A 15,962-nucleotide genomic window follows, 5' to 3' on the forward strand; every position below is an offset into this window, starting at 1 on the left:
TGCAAATGTAACATGGAACCAACATCACTGCAACATTAATTCAATGCAGTTAGCATTGACACAGTAACACTGACTTGACATTGTTTCAATGGTAGCTTGCTATCTGGGATTTGTTTCTTCATTAGAATGGATTTCAAGAGTTTATGTCACTTGCTCCCCAGTGGATCCGCTGAAGTGAATGGGTCAGAATAAGAAATCCATCAGTTAACATCTTGAGAAGACAAAAGCGTTGTGTTTGTAAGAAACAAATCCAACAAAATGAAGACTTACCATGTTCATCATGTATGATCTCCACTCTTCTCAACCTTCAAGTGGGGGGTTGAATTTTACTGATTTCTTAAGTTAATCATTTCATTTATGTGAAAGAAATAAGGACACAATGACAATACTGTCCAGGGTGGTTTGGCAACATTACACAAGTTATTTCATCAGTCGCAACTCCATTAACTCCATATTATCTAGAGTTCAAGACATTTCTTTAATGCTGTTGTTGGACAGTAGAACTAGAATAATCGGTCATCTTCAGCAGCTGTGGCTTTCCTTCAGCAGTATGGCATCCGGTAATATCCAACCATCTTGGGTTGCAGACATTTTTAATTAACTTACAGTATTCTTATTACAGTCTCCATAGAGGAACCTGAATTTTATGGATTGATCCAGCTACCAAGAAGTCTGTGAATTGATCCATCTCTATCTCTCCCTGATTTTATTTTCTTGTCCTAAAGTAACATCCACTGACCATTATGGATTGACTGAAACTCATAATTTCTGTTGTGAACCATGAAGAGGTGAACTGTTGCCAGTAATCTTTTAAAGTCATTCTTAAAGGAATAGTTCACCCAAAAATTTAAATGTACTGAAAATGTCCTCACTCTCAGATCATCCAAGATGTTGATGCATTTATTTCTTCACCTGATTTGGAGAAATTTAGCATTACATCACTTGCTCATCAGCGGATGCTCTGCAGTGAATGGGTGCCGTCAGAATGAGAGTCCAAACAGCTGATAAAAACATCACAATATTCCACAAGTAATCCACAGCATTCCAGTCCATCAGTTAACATCATAAAAAGACAAAAGAAACAAATATATCAATCCATCAAGACCTTTTATAATCAAACCATTGGCTCTAGTCAAAATATGAGTCCATAATTCATAATAACACTTCCTCCAGTGAAAAAGTCCATCTCCTGTTGTCTCTCACATCAAAATCCAGCAAAATATTTGTGTAGAAGTGTTTTGACTTGTAAACGGTGCTTGATCTGTGCAGATTTCTCTCCTGATTCAGACTTTTCATGGAGAAAGCAGTATATTATGGATTATGGGCTAATATTTCAGCTAGAAGGGATGGTTTAATAATAACAAGAATAAAAACCATCCTAATAATGTATTTGTTTCTTACAGACTTGCAGATTTTCATGTCTCAAGACATTGATTGATGGACTGGAGTAGTGTGGATTACTTGTGGATTATTGTGATGTTTTTATCAGCTGTTTGGACTCTTATTGACGGCACCCATTCACTGCAGAGCATCAATTGCAGAGACACTGATGCAATGCTGCATTTCTCCAAATCTGATGAAGAAACAAACTCATCCACATCTTGGATGGCCTGAGGGTGAGGACATTTTCATTTTTGGGTGAGCTCTTTCTTTAAGAATTACTTTAAAGTAGAAAGATTGCTGGCAACAGTTCACCAGAAATTATTAGTTTCAGTCAATCCAAAATGGTCAGTGGATGTTTCTCAGAAAATAAAATAAAATCAGAGAGAGATAGAGATGGATCAATTCACGGATTTCCTGGTTCCTCCATGGAGACTGTAATAAGAATACTGTAAGTTAATTAACAATTTCTGCAACCCAAGATGGCCAGATATTACCAATATACCGTCCTACTGAAGGAAAGCCACGGCTGCTGAAGATGACCTGTTATTATTATTCTAGTGTCCAACAACAGCATTAAAGAAATGTCTGCAACTCTAGATAATATTTGTAGAATGGAATTGGTTTTCTCTGTGATTGATGTAATGACTTTCGTAATAATGTTGCCAAACCTCGTTGGAGAGTATTGCATTTTTTCCTTGTTTTCTTTCACATATCAATGAAATGATTAACTTTGGAAATCAATATCATTCAAACCCCCACTTCAGTTCAGTTGTAAGGGTTTGAAGGGTGAGGAGAGCAGAGATCATACGTGAACACGGTAAGTCTTCTCTCGCCACATTGGTTTATTTGTGTAAATCATTGAAATGTGGACATTCCTTATATACTAATGTATAGTATATTGATGTGTTAATGCTCAGGTTCTCTAAAACATCTTTTTTTGGCAATTTATCTTTTTTTGGACTAAAAAATATTCCTTTCAACTAATGTTTTCACATTTTCATTGACACTGTTAGCCTGAAGCCATTCTTGAGTTGCAAAGCTCTTCATCTCTGAAACTCTTCAAATTTATTGTTTTTCAGCTTTATAATACATTTACTGTTGTGACTGTTCATAGGCCTTTAACAACGAAAACATACTGCTTTGGGAATTGTTTTCTCATGAGTCATTCTGCTTCAGAAACAGCATGCGTAAACAGCCTTGCTGAAGATAAACCTCATTTTATCTGTGTGTCTAACTGTGCTTTTAAAATAGCAAGTAATAATATTATTTTTTTTTTAACCTGGAAAATGAGTCAACACAGTGTCAGTGTAACTGGAACATAAACTTGGATTAAAAACCATAAAAAACCATAGAGGACTTTGCCTTCTCGTTCCAAAACACCACAGCTGTGCCACTGCAGGAGTATGTGATGGAAACAATTCAAATTTTGCAGTCTGCACAGAATCATTTCCCTAAAACTATCTTCTCAGTATGTTTTTTTTCTTTCTTTTCTTTTGCAGTATATGTGTTAGCTGTGGTTTCTTCCAGAAGAAACTGCCGATTTTTGTAACTGAGTGTTGTTTCAGTATGCACTCTGTCACTTTGTTTCTTTCTTTTCTTGCTTTATTAGCATCTCAGTGGTTTTTAACGCTATTAACACTACACTATTATCTGTATTTCTCAGAGTAGTTTATTTGTCAGTAGCCTATGCATCTTGGCTATAAAACACCATTTTTATAAAACAAAGTTTTGCCCAGGCTTAAAGATCTTAAACACGCTGATCTTTAGTGACAAAATAACAGGGGTAAGTTATCACAATGCATTGAAGCGTAAAACGATTCATAAAACAAAAACGTGTCCATAGTTTTCAGCATCATCATCATAACATGAACGACTGAACTTTTCCTACACAGAGCTCTACAGTCGGTCCCGTTTGCGCATGCGCAGTCGGACAGTGTTTAGTGGGTACACTCTGTGCAGTACAGTGATGTGGCCCACTGAAAGAGCCCCATGAAAACAGCGAGAGAAAGATACCGATGTTATTGCGAGCCAAAGAAGCGACTGTTTCTGTTCTGGGCGCTTGAAGGAGACGCTAAAATCAGAGAAGTCATCTGACGGCGCCTCCCACTATCTGAGGCGCAAAGACGCCCGAGAGCGCACACTTAAAACGCGCAACTTTGCTCGTAGGATGTGACTGTACAGCGCGCTTGATCTGGGGGAGAGGGGGGGACTATCCGGACAGTCCACATTCACTTTACGGACTATCTTTGTGCTTTTAACTCTATCTAGTTACGTGCATCCTGGTAAGTTGATTTAAGTCGCAATCAAGTAAGTTTTAAAACCTAGTGCGCTGCCTACTCCATGTTGATGATGCCTGAACATGTAGTCTATGTAGGCTGCTCGCTGCGTTTTGAGACCGTTTAGAAATTAAATATGGAAAATAACGCATACATGATTGCTTAGTATTTTGTTCCCTTGATTTTGTTATTTCTGTACGAAGCACTGTCTCACACACATCTTGTCGCTTTTCTTTTTTCATAAAGGGCTGTTAAAAAAAAAAAAAAGCTTCTTGTTGCCAGTTGTGCAATAGCTAATCCGTTAGGAGGTGATTAGTTGGTTTGGTTTTAGTTCTGTAGTTGACATCTTGAGCTGGTTTTTAACTGGTAGGGGTAGACTGAGACACTTTCTGCTTTTTTCATCACTACACACAAACTAGATGCTGAGATGAAAAGATATTCACTTGAGTATAATAACCATATAATAGCCATAAGTAGTTTATATTTTCCACAATTATCTCATAAACATAAGGTGCATTTTTGTCTCAGCTGTACCCACATGGTGTACAGTTGAAACAGTACCATGGTACAGTTGAGACACCCATTCTTAATGCTCTAAAGCTGGCTAACCATTTATTGCAAATGCAATAAATTACTAAATTACAGTTGTGCATAAAAAAAAAAAAAATCATATTTATTTATTTGCTTTATTTAATTCAGATTCAGTTAAACAAAATAGCAACACATAGAAAAGATATTGCAAATATACATACCTGTATATTTGATGACGCTACCCCTACATTTTTATATTTTTTAATCATTCTGTATGAATTATAAGCTTGTTTTGTCATGGGGACCTAAAAATGTTCCCATATGGTTAGAATTTACTGGTATTACTATACTTGTGGTCCCCATAACATATGTAATACCAGTACACAAATACACACATCCTCTGAATATGCATTTTATTTTCTATGATTGAACTGTTACTGTATACATATAAAGGGCGTATCAACTGTACCCACCTTGTATATTACTTAAAATGCTATGTAATCCTTTTAACATTCTTTTTAGAAAGCATGTCCATTAATAATAGACAGTTGAAATAGATTTTATTTTTATTTTTTGTGTAGAATTTGTGTAGCATGTGTGTAAATGTAACTTTTAACCTATTATCATAACACTGTACAACTAAACAGCATGTGAAGCAATAGGACACCAATCTGGGTACAGATGATACACTGCGTCTCAACCGTACCCCACTGACATACTCACACGTTTCTCTAGATTATAAAAAGTCCTTGCATGGCACAATGTCATAAAATATGTCTATTTTTAGAGCACAGAGCTATTCACTGTGGAAAGGACACGATGAAATGAAATCGCAACTTATATATCGATATCTTCGGAGTGGAAAGATGCACACATTTATAATTTCCCACAATCCAAGAGAACACTAATACACATTTATGGAGCAAAAATCACAGCTTGGGGTACTTGTGTACGCAAGTTATTTAAGGTGTTTCAACTGTACACATGTCTCAAATGTACTCAGTCTATTCCTATCTGATTGACAACTGACTTTCCAGCAAAAATAGTGTCTAAATTCCTTTCGAAGTAGCAAACCAGTTTAGAATTGATTGACTGAATGTTTTTTAGGGCAGGGAAACAGTGCTTATGAAGAAAAAAAAATATTTGGTTTGAACTTGCCACTTTCATTTACCCATATCTTTAATGACCAGAATATCATGCATGAATTAAATGACTAATACAATAATGTTTTAATGGGTTATGCTGGTTTATCTGGACTCCCAGCCTGGCCAACCTACTTTTCATCTAACTGCTGGTTTAGCCAGAACCTCCCTAAAACCAGCAAACAGAACCAAGACCTACAAACCAGCTGGTTAATATCTGGAAAACTCCTTCTTATCATATATCTATATATATATATATATATATATATATATATATATATATATATATATATATATATATATATATATATCTATATATATATATATATATATAGATAGATATAGATATATATATATATATATAGATATATTAATGATAGAGGCAGTTTGCAAGGCAAATGTAATATGTAATGTATATTTTTTTTTTTTCGCATCATCTAGTCTCTAAGCTTTTTTGTGTATACATTTGATGAAATAAAGTTTGTGTACACTCGTGTGTGACTGGCAGACAGTCTTACAAAGGTCTTCTATCTCGTACCCTTATGTAAGTCAGGGTCTGATTGCATCAGTCTATGAATGACTGACTAAGACCGACAGATCATATAAACATTATGGAAATGATTAGCAATTCACTCAAGCTTTTAAAGGCACTTCAGATTGCATTGCACAGTTTTCATCAATGCATTAAAAGGCAATTGCATGGTAATGCAATTGTGGTGAGGAAACGAGAAAGGTTGTTTGAGGTGGCTCTTCCCTTAACTGCTTTTATTCTTTATATTTTGAGTGTGCAAATTGTGACAAGTTCTTCAGATGTCAAAAGTCTAGGCCTTTTCCTAACTCAGCAGTTCATTGCAACATTTGCCTTTGGTCCTGCATGCTTTTATGAGATGGCAGGGTGGCAGTTCAGAGAGAGCTTCTTCTCAGAACACAGGTCAGGCCAGAACTTCCCTTTCATGTTTGCAAATGACTTTTAGTCAGCTTTCCACATCATGAGCAGCCATATGCTTAGACATGTTACGTCACATCTGTTGTGACTAAATGACACATTGCTAGTTATTATTAATCTTTTTTTTTTTTTAAGACTGAGATTCTTATTTTTCATTTTTGTCAGTTGAACCCGGTAGATGTAAAATATTTACTTGAGATTTTAGGTTATAATTACAGTAATTTAACAACACATTTATAAGCTTGCATGTAAATATCTATCTAATCTATTTTTAGCAATTTGTAAAAAAAAAAAAAAAAAAAGTAAAATATTTATGTCATTATAAGGCTGCATGATCAAAAATGATACTATTTTGCGATTGAACTGCAACATGGCATTACATTTTATATGAAAATGTCTCTTTACTGCTGTCAGATCCAGACACAAAAACAAAGACTCTTCTGCTTTTAAGGTTGTTCACACTAGGTCTGTGCCAATAAGCAAGAGTATCATGTATCAAAGATAGCAAGACGATTATTATTAATATTGCTATTATTACTATTATTATTATTATTATTATTATCAGGCTAGTAATACAGTCTTATTAATATTATTATGCATCTTTTGGTTTCTCGAGACATTAACTGATGGACTGGAGTGCTGTGGATCACTTGTGGATTATTGTGATGTTTTTATTAGCTGTTTGGACTCTCATTCTGACGGCACCCATTCACTGGAGAGCATCCATTAGTGAGCAAGTGATAAATGATAATATTTTTCCAAATATGTCCTCTTAATAAAATTAACTCAATTACATCTCAGACGTCATGAAGTAGAGTAAATTTTCATTATTTGGTAAATGTTTTCTTTAAGCTCATTACTCTTTGAAATGTTAATGTTAAGTCAAACTGAAGTGCAGGTACGCTGTAGTATCTTTTCCCATTAAGACTTTCATATTCCCAAATAAGAATTTGAGAAGCCTTGCACTTTTCAAACGAAAAAAAAAAAAAAAAAAAAAAATCAATGCGACGAAAACCACCCACACAAAACTATAATATCAGCATAATACTCAATAAGTGCACAGTGGTGGCATGGTTCTCTCCATGTGTTCCTACCTGAGGTTAAACCTGAAATGGTTACATTACCAACCATAACCACTTTTTCTGTTTGCTCTCCGTTTGCCACACAGACCAGCATTGTTTCAGAGGTCGGGTCGGAACGTGGACTCACGGCCTTGCAGCATGTGCTGCTCATTAGACGCACCTTGAATGCAGTTCTGTGTTTTTTAAATGGAAAGCGTGCAGAGTAGAAGTGGTAGACATGAGCCATCCAGAAAGATGATAGGGGTTAGATGTAATTACACAATTTGGGATTGATGTTAAAGTTTAACTTTAATTTAGTTAAGTGCGTAGGAATGGTCATTAATGTTCAAATATTCAGGGAACATTTGTCTGCTGCATTTGCATCTGACGTCAACACTGCATTAGTGGACTGGACTTCCTTTGTATATACACAATAAGAATAGTGAAGAAGCAGGTCTGAAGTGAAATTTCAAATCCTAACCGAGAAGAATTTGTTATTGAGGGATGCTGTAAAAATGATAAAGCAATGTCACAATGTAGTTTAAACACGACTCATCAAAAAGCTCAGTTTTGACTTATTGTACATAATGTGCTTTTGCACTGGTGCCACACTTATTTATTATGAATTAGAGGTTGAACAATTGATCGGTTTGCGGATTAATCGGCATGATAATCGAATGCTAAGATTAAGAATAAGAGTCCGTTTGTAACATTAAGGTTAACAACCGCTGTTGAAGGATTGTTCATTGTAGATGGTTAAATACAACATTTTGTATCTTTTATCATTAGCTAATGCACTATAATTACCATGAATGATCAATGTACAGGCCTAATTAATATAATATTATTTAAAAGTATAGAGAATAGTCTTATCTTTTAGTTTGCTTCATAAAATGCTTTCATTTATAATGCTTTAATTTATAATGAATTTAATTTAAAAAAGTAATTTCATGTCGCTGCTGACACCATTACAAACCCCATGTTCCTCCTGTTAGTGATTTCAGAGTTCTTTGTCAGTGAGCTGTTGTGAAATGAAAATGTTTGTTGTTTTTCATCCTTTGATTTTGGGAGTTTTAGACCATTCCCACCATTTGGGCTTATTACTCGACGCCAAAAAGATAAAGTGTATGTGTTTGCTGGCTAATGTCAAATATGTTAATTAGAATCAAGTGTTTCAGAGAAGGGTCTCTTAGGCTGAGCATGCTGGGGCACGCAGACTGCTGAATGATGGCTGTGTCTGGACGCAGAGCCAGGGTTAAATTGGGTAAGCGGAAGAGCTGTGAGCTCAAGCCTATCAAGATTATTGGATTCTATTTCCAACAGCTCATAGCTATTTTTATGCCATGTCTCATGTGGATTGAAACAATTCAATTCAATTCAATTCAATTCAAGTTTATTTGTATAGCGCTTTTTACGATACAAATCATTACAAAGCAACTTTACAGAAAATTTAGTTTCTACAATATTTAGTAGTAGCTTATCAGTGGTGATTGTCAGTTCATGTGCATATAGCAGAAATGTTCAGAAAAATCAATAAGAAGACGTAAACAAACAGACGATTAACACTATTAACAGCAATTATGCAATCAAACTTATAGCAAAATGTGGTAGTTCTGTATGTTGTCTCTGGGTTAGCATCATCTGAGGTCCTCTGAGGGGCTGGCATCATCTCTTCTCAGGTGTTCTGGATCCAGACTGGAGCTTGTGTAAATCCTAGTTACATCCCGTGGCAAAGCAGAGAAACAAATAGAGACATAATTAGCGTAGCTGCTGTTCCAGCCAAGTAAAATTAATTAGTTTTAACCCAAGCTAAAGAATAATAATGCACGTTTGATCAGATATAACTGCAGTCCAAAATTATGAGATGCATTATTTGAATGCTTGGCCAAAAAGGTGTTTTTTTAATCTAGATTTAAACAGAGAGAGTGTGTCTGAGCCCCGAACATTATCAGGAAGGCTATTCCAGAGTTTGGGAGCCAAATGCGAAAAAGCTCTACCTCCTTTAGTGGACTTTGCTATCCTAGGTACTATCAAAAGTCCAGCGTTTTGTGACCTTAGGGATCGTGATGGGTTGTAGCGAGGTAGAAGACTAGTTAGGTACGCAGGAGCTAAGCCATTAAGGGCCTTATAAGTAAGTAATAATATTTTGTAACTGATACGGAACTTAATAGGTAGCCAGTGCAGATACTGTAGTATTGGGGTAATATGATCATATTTTCTTGACCTGGTAAGGACTCTAGCCGCTGCATTTTGGACTACCTGTAGCTTGTTTATTGAGGATGCAGGACAACCACCTAGCAGTGCATTACAATAGTCCAGTCTAGAGGTCATGAATGCATGAACTAGCTTTTCTGCATCAGGAACAGGTAACATGTTTCGTAGCTTGGCAATGTTTCTAAGATGGAAGAATGCTGTTTTTGTAACATGGGAAATATGATTTTCAAAAGACAAGTTACTGTCTAATATAACACCCAGATTTTTTACAGTAGAGGAAGTAACAGTACATCCGTCTAGTTGCAAATTGTAATCTACGAAATTCTGTGTAATGTTTTCTGGTCCAATAAGTAATATCTCTGTCTTATCTGAATTTAATAGGAGAAAATTATTGGTCATCCAATCTTTTACATTTTTAACACACTCTGTTAGCTTAGATAATTTTGAAGTTTCACCTGGTCTTGTTGAGATATATAGTTGAGTATCATCAGCATAACTGTGGAAACTAATCCCGTATTTTCTAATGATATTACCAAGGGGCAACATGTATATTGAAAATAGCAGAGGACCTAGGACAGATCCTTGTGGCACTCCATATTTTACTGGTGATAAATGAGATGACTCCCCATTTAGATAAACAAAGTGGTAGTGATCGGACAGGTAGGATCTAAACCATCTTAAAGCCTGCCCTTGGATACCTGTATAGTTTTGTAACCTATCTATGAGTATGTCGTGATCTATGGTGTCAAACGCAGCACTAAGATCAAGTAAAACTAGCAATGAGATGCAGCCTTGGTCTGACACAAGAAGCAAGTCATTTGTATTTTTTACAAGTGCAGTTTCTGTGCTATGATGGGGCCTGAAACCCGACTGAAATTCTTCATAGAGATCTTTTTTTTGCAGGTAGGAGCACAATTGAGCAGACACAACTTTTTCTAAAATTTTAGACATAAATGGAAGATTTGAAATGGGTCTGTAATTTGCCAGTTCACTAGGATCTAGTTGTGGTTTCTTAATAAGAGGCTTAATAACCGCCAGCTTGAATGGTTTTGGGACGTGACCTAAAGATAACACCGAGTTAGTAATATTGAGAAGCGGTTTTTCTGCTACAGGTAACAACTCTTTCAGTAATTTAGTGGGTACAGGATCTAATAAACATGTTGTTGGTTTAGATGCAGTGATGAGTTTATTTAGCTCTTCCTGTCCTTTAGTTGTAAAGCATTGCAGTTTATCTTTGGGTGCGATAGATAAACCTAAAGTATTAGACGCTGTAGAATCTAGATTTGTTATTGTATTTCTGATGTTATCTATTTTATCAGTGAAGAAATTCATAAAGTCATTACTATTTAACTGTGAGGGAATATTTAGATCGGGTGGCGTCTGGTTATTTGTTAATCTAGCCACTGTGCTAAATATAAAACCTTGGGTTGTTTTGGTTGTTTTCTATGAGTTTGTGGATATGCTCGGCCCTGGTAGTTTTTAGAGCCTGTCTATAGCTGGACATACTGTTTTTCCACACAATTCTAAAAACTTCCAAGTTAGTTTTTCTCCATTTGCGCTCAAGACTACGAGTTTCTTTCTTGAGAGCGTGGGTATTACTGTTGTACCATGGCACAGTACGTTTTTCTCTAACCTTTTTCAATTTGATGGGGGGGCAACAGCTTCTAATGTATTAGAGAAGATAGTGCCCATGTTGCCAGTCATTTTGTCTAGTTCATGTGTATTTATGGGTACACAGAGCAGTTGAGATAAATCAGGCAGGTTATTTGCGAATCGGTCTTTGGTGGCTGGAACAATAGTTCTGCCCGGACGATAACGCGAAGCTATATAGTTATTATTATTAATACGCAGAATGCACGATACAAGGAAATGGTCAGTAACATCATCACTTTGAGGTACGATATCTATGTCAGTAATATGGATTCCATGCGATATAATTAAGTCTAGCGTATGATTAAAACGATGAGTGGGCCCTGTGACATTTTGCTTTACTCCAAAACAGTTTAATAAGTTAGTAAACGCAAGTCCTAATGCATCATTTGTATTATCAATATGAATGTTAAAATCTCCAAAAATTAGCGCTTTATCAGCGGTAACCAACAGGTCTGAGAGGAATTCTCCAAATTCTTTTAGGAATTCTGTATATGGCCCTGGTGGTCTATACACAGTAGCCAGAGAAAGAGATACGATAGATTTATTTTGCATATCTGACAGTGTAACATTAAGCATAAGTATTTCAAATGATTTAAAACCTGTATCCTGTTTTCTGGGTAACACTAAGAATATCACTATATATTGTTGCAACACCTCCCCCACGACCAGTCTGACGGGGCTCATGTTTATAACAGTAGTTTGATGGAGTAGACTCATTTAGACCAATATAATCATTTGGTTTTAGCCAGGTTTCAGTCAAGCAGAGTACATCAAAACTATTATCTGTGATCATTTCATTTACAATAACTGCTTTGGGTGTGAGTGATCTAATGTTTATGAGCCCAAACTTTAAAAAATTTTTTTGTTCATTTATTTTACGTTTTTCAGGTTTAATCACGATAAGATTTTTTCTAGATCCTACATTAAATTTTATATTTTGACCTCACTATTCGGGGAACAGACACAGTCTTAATAGATTGGACAGCGCAAGTACTTCTAACATTTAACCGGGTAGAACAGAAGCCATCATAGCAGTTATTTGAGAATTGGCTTACTAGTCAAATGGAGCGTAGAGTCCTGGAGATGTTGTCCGAGAGTAGCTCCGCTCCGACTCTGCTGGGGTGCAGGCCATCAGCGCGAAAAAGCCTAGGGTCGCTCCCAGAAAAGATTCCAATTATTAACAAAGAGCAGTTTCTGTTCTTTACACCATGACAATAACCATTCATTTAAAGCAAAAAGTCTACTGAACCTTTCGTGTCCTCGTCGATACGTGGGCAGCGGGTCCTGACGCGATGATCGTCGCCGCGGGCGTCGTGCTGCGAACCGTCTCGATCAGGCTCCTGAAGTCCCTCTTCAGCGTCTCCGTCTGCCGCTGCGTGGTGTCGTTAACCCCGGCGTAAAGCACGACCGCTCTGGGGCTCTCGTCGGCCTTCAGGATCGCGGGTATCTGCGCAGAAACATCGAGAACACGAGCACCAGGGAGACAGTGAGTGTGCACTTTACCTTCGGCTAACGTAGCACGGACGTGTCGGACGATGGAGTCTCCGACGATCACAGCGTCGCGTTCCGTCTCGCGGAGGGGAGAGAAGCGGTTCCGTGTGGAGATCTCGAAGACCGGAGGGGGAGAATTCGTCGCCCGGGGCCTGGCTCGCGTCCTCCGCTGCGGATGCACCCAGGGTCCGTGGTGTCCCGGCGCCGGCGTGAAGGACATCTGGGCAGATCGCGTCCTGGGTGCACGGTCCTGTGCAGAGAAACACACGGGGTGGAGGTGGTGGGACTGTTAGCAGCGCGCGCTGTATCCTTACCCCGGACTTGTGAGCGTCAGCCCGAGATGATTCCAGCGTGGCTCTCCACTCTCTCAGCTGGGCCTGCCTCTGTTCCAGGTCGCGAATCTGCTTCCCCACGGCCTCGAGCTCGAGCTGCACGGTGTGCAGCTCGAACGTGTCGTCACCTGCACTCAAAGGAAGACAAACATCCGCCATTAAAGCAAGTAACAGTGAGTAAAGCAATTGTAATGTGTGTGAATAGAGTATTAACGATGCACGCGGGTTTAGCGACAACCACGCTGGTGATGCTAATGGGCTATAAGCTACTAGCGGACTCGGGAAATCAAAATAAAACTAGTGATAACAAGGCGCTCTGATTGTTTTTGTTGTAGAATACGATAGAGGATATATTCACACGTTATAGAAACGAAAATGATGGTGTATAAAATAGATTTCAACAATAAAAAAAAATAGAAGATAGAGAATAACGTGACGGAGCTCAAACTAGAGGCATACGACAGCAACAAACAGGGTATACTGTATACTGTATACTGTTTAACTGCAGATAAATGCATTTAAATGCATATTAAAATGATGTGGTATTGAGAATATAGTCATTTAATTACTCTTCCATTCTTGCAGGCTATTGCTTACTAGGTTACTTTAGAGAAGTCGTGTCTTAGACTGTTGTTTTTTATTGTTGTTCACATGCTCATTGCACAGTCAGAAAATTTGCCGTTCTGTCCCAGAACAGCAGCTTCAACATGATTTTTGAAGTTGTGTTTATTGATACTATACTGATGGTGAGTTTGCAAATGATAGTTTTTTTGTAAAGTCTGTGAAAACAATCCTTTTGTCATGGCTCAATACAACTAGTTCCTTCACATCAAGTTTCCACAGACATTTAGAATGATTCAGTTGCACAACATGAACTTCATATTGGCATAGTTTGACATTCGAGTGAGACTGCCTGGAAAAAGTATATATATATATATAGGTCAGAGACAAGACGTCCATTCTGATAGGTCTGCATCAAATTAAATTTACAAAAGTGACTTTATATTCATAGAAATCATAGCAAATGCAAGTAAAGTGTCTACTGTACTTTTATGTTTCAGTAACTTTTGTGAAAATAGAATGTCAGAATATAAGTGAAATAATCTTCCATTGCTATTTACGTCAATATGAAACAACATACTAATTCTGACCTGTACTTATTAAAATATATAAAAGAGTATGTGATTGTACTAAATTTTATTATATTTTAGCTGATTAAATCTTCTTGCTGACAAATGGGTAAAATTGAGTGGTTTGAAGGATAGTGGCAAAGATAATATAGATAATAAGATAATATATATAAAAGATTTAAAATTATGTTTAATTGAAGTTTTAAGACTGCATTGTGTTTTTTAATGCAATTTGCAGTTTCCAGCAATTAATATGAATCACTGCAGTTTGGGTTTCTTCTGTAAATAATGGTAAAAACATACAGTAGTCATTATTTATTTTTACTTTTTTTTGCTTAAAAGTACAATTAAACAGCACACAAACAAAACAAAAGAAAAAAAGTAAACTGAATTTAAAGCTTTATTAAAATTTTGTTTTGATATATATATATATATATATATATATATATATATATATATATATATATATATATATATATATATATATATATATATATATATATATATATATATATACACACCTGTCTTTATATTTCTCAATTTGAACTTATTTTGATTCCCTGATTTTCACTGTGGTCCCATAACTTTGGCCAGCAAAGAATGTGATTAAATAGCTGTTAACATTGTTAAATCTGCTTATAAACTGGGAAGATGGAAAATGAATCTTGCTTGATCCCAAAAAATGACCTTGGCCAAAGACTTTCAGTGCAGCACCTGCCCATCCCTGGACATGAGTGTGATCAAGAGAGAGATTCATGCTAGAACTGATGAAACTATATGAGAAACATCAGGGAATTATGGAAAGCAGAGTTAATAATCAGTAATCCAGCCTCCAGATATTATCAAAAGGGATTTACACACAGGATAGTTGCCAAGACCATACCATCCAATTGGGACCACATATATCAGAGAAAGTGGAAGAAACCATATACATACAGTATGCCTTCAGAACTGCCTTAGTTCTTCATGGCATAGATACCACAAAGTGCTGGATTGACATGATAGCATCATGCAGTTGCTGCAGATTTGTCAGCTGCACATTCATGATGTGACTCTTCCGTTCCTCCACATCCCAGAGCTGCTCTGTTGGATTGAGATCTGAATGAGATTTGAGCTTTGTAACATGCCACATTATCCTGCTGGAGGTAGCCTTCACAAGATGGTCAGCAACAATACGGCAATACAAGGTAGGCTGTGGCCTTTAAACAATGCTGAATTGGTGCTAAGAGTCCCAAAGTGTGCCAAGAAAATATCCTAACACCATTACACCAGCACCACCACAAGGCTTTCATGTTGTTTACACCAAATTCTGAAGCTTCCATCTGAATATTGTTTTTTCCAGTCTTCTATTGTTGACCCAGGCTCACTGGAAATATGTGCTTGTGGTGATGTTTCTGCAATACCTTACTGCATGTTTTGTGGCAGTTTTAAAGTGAAATGTCTAGTGAGTGGTGCTTAAACGCATGTTCAGTATGTGACCTTTATAAAACTTGTGCCATCCAGAGAGAGGTGATGGGGTTAGATGTAAATACATGATTTGGGATTGATGTTAAAGTTTTACTTTAATTTAGTTAGGTGAATAAGAGTGGTTATTAATGATCAAACATTCAGGGAACATCTATCCGCAGCATTTGTATGTGACGTCAACACTTCTTTAGTCGTTCATTAGACTGGACTTCATACAATGAGAATGAAGAAGAAACATGAACTAATGTGAAATCTCAAATCCTAAACGAGAAGAATTTGTTATTAAGGGGGATTTGGTAAAATGTTAGAGCAACGTCACAATAATGTAGTTCATTT

The 15,962-nt window shown here is 36.8% G+C and overlaps 1 protein-coding gene across 4 annotated transcripts in view; it reads left to right on the plus strand.

Annotated features, from left to right (window-relative positions):
• Positions 1–2,073: 2,073 nt before the first annotated feature.
• LOC109105646 (CMP-N-acetylneuraminate-beta-galactosamide-alpha-2,3-sialyltransferase 4-like) overlaps positions 2,074–15,962 on the plus strand; it is a 42,379-nt gene continuing 28,490 nt past the window's right edge. For 2 of the 4 annotated variants that reach the window (XM_042743424.1, XM_042743427.1), the window contains exon 1: positions 2,074–2,200. The gene's annotated coding sequence lies outside the window, so the exon portion shown is untranslated. Of the gene's footprint in view, positions 2,201–3,318; positions 3,666–15,962 lie in introns of those variants that run through there. The other 2 variants (XM_042743426.1, XM_042743425.1) reach the window with 2 other exon arrangements.

This window comes from Cyprinus carpio, chromosome B18 (genome assembly GCF_018340385.1).
Source record: "Cyprinus carpio isolate SPL01 chromosome B18, ASM1834038v1, whole genome shotgun sequence".
Taxonomy (NCBI): domain Eukaryota; kingdom Metazoa; phylum Chordata; class Actinopteri; order Cypriniformes; family Cyprinidae; genus Cyprinus; species Cyprinus carpio.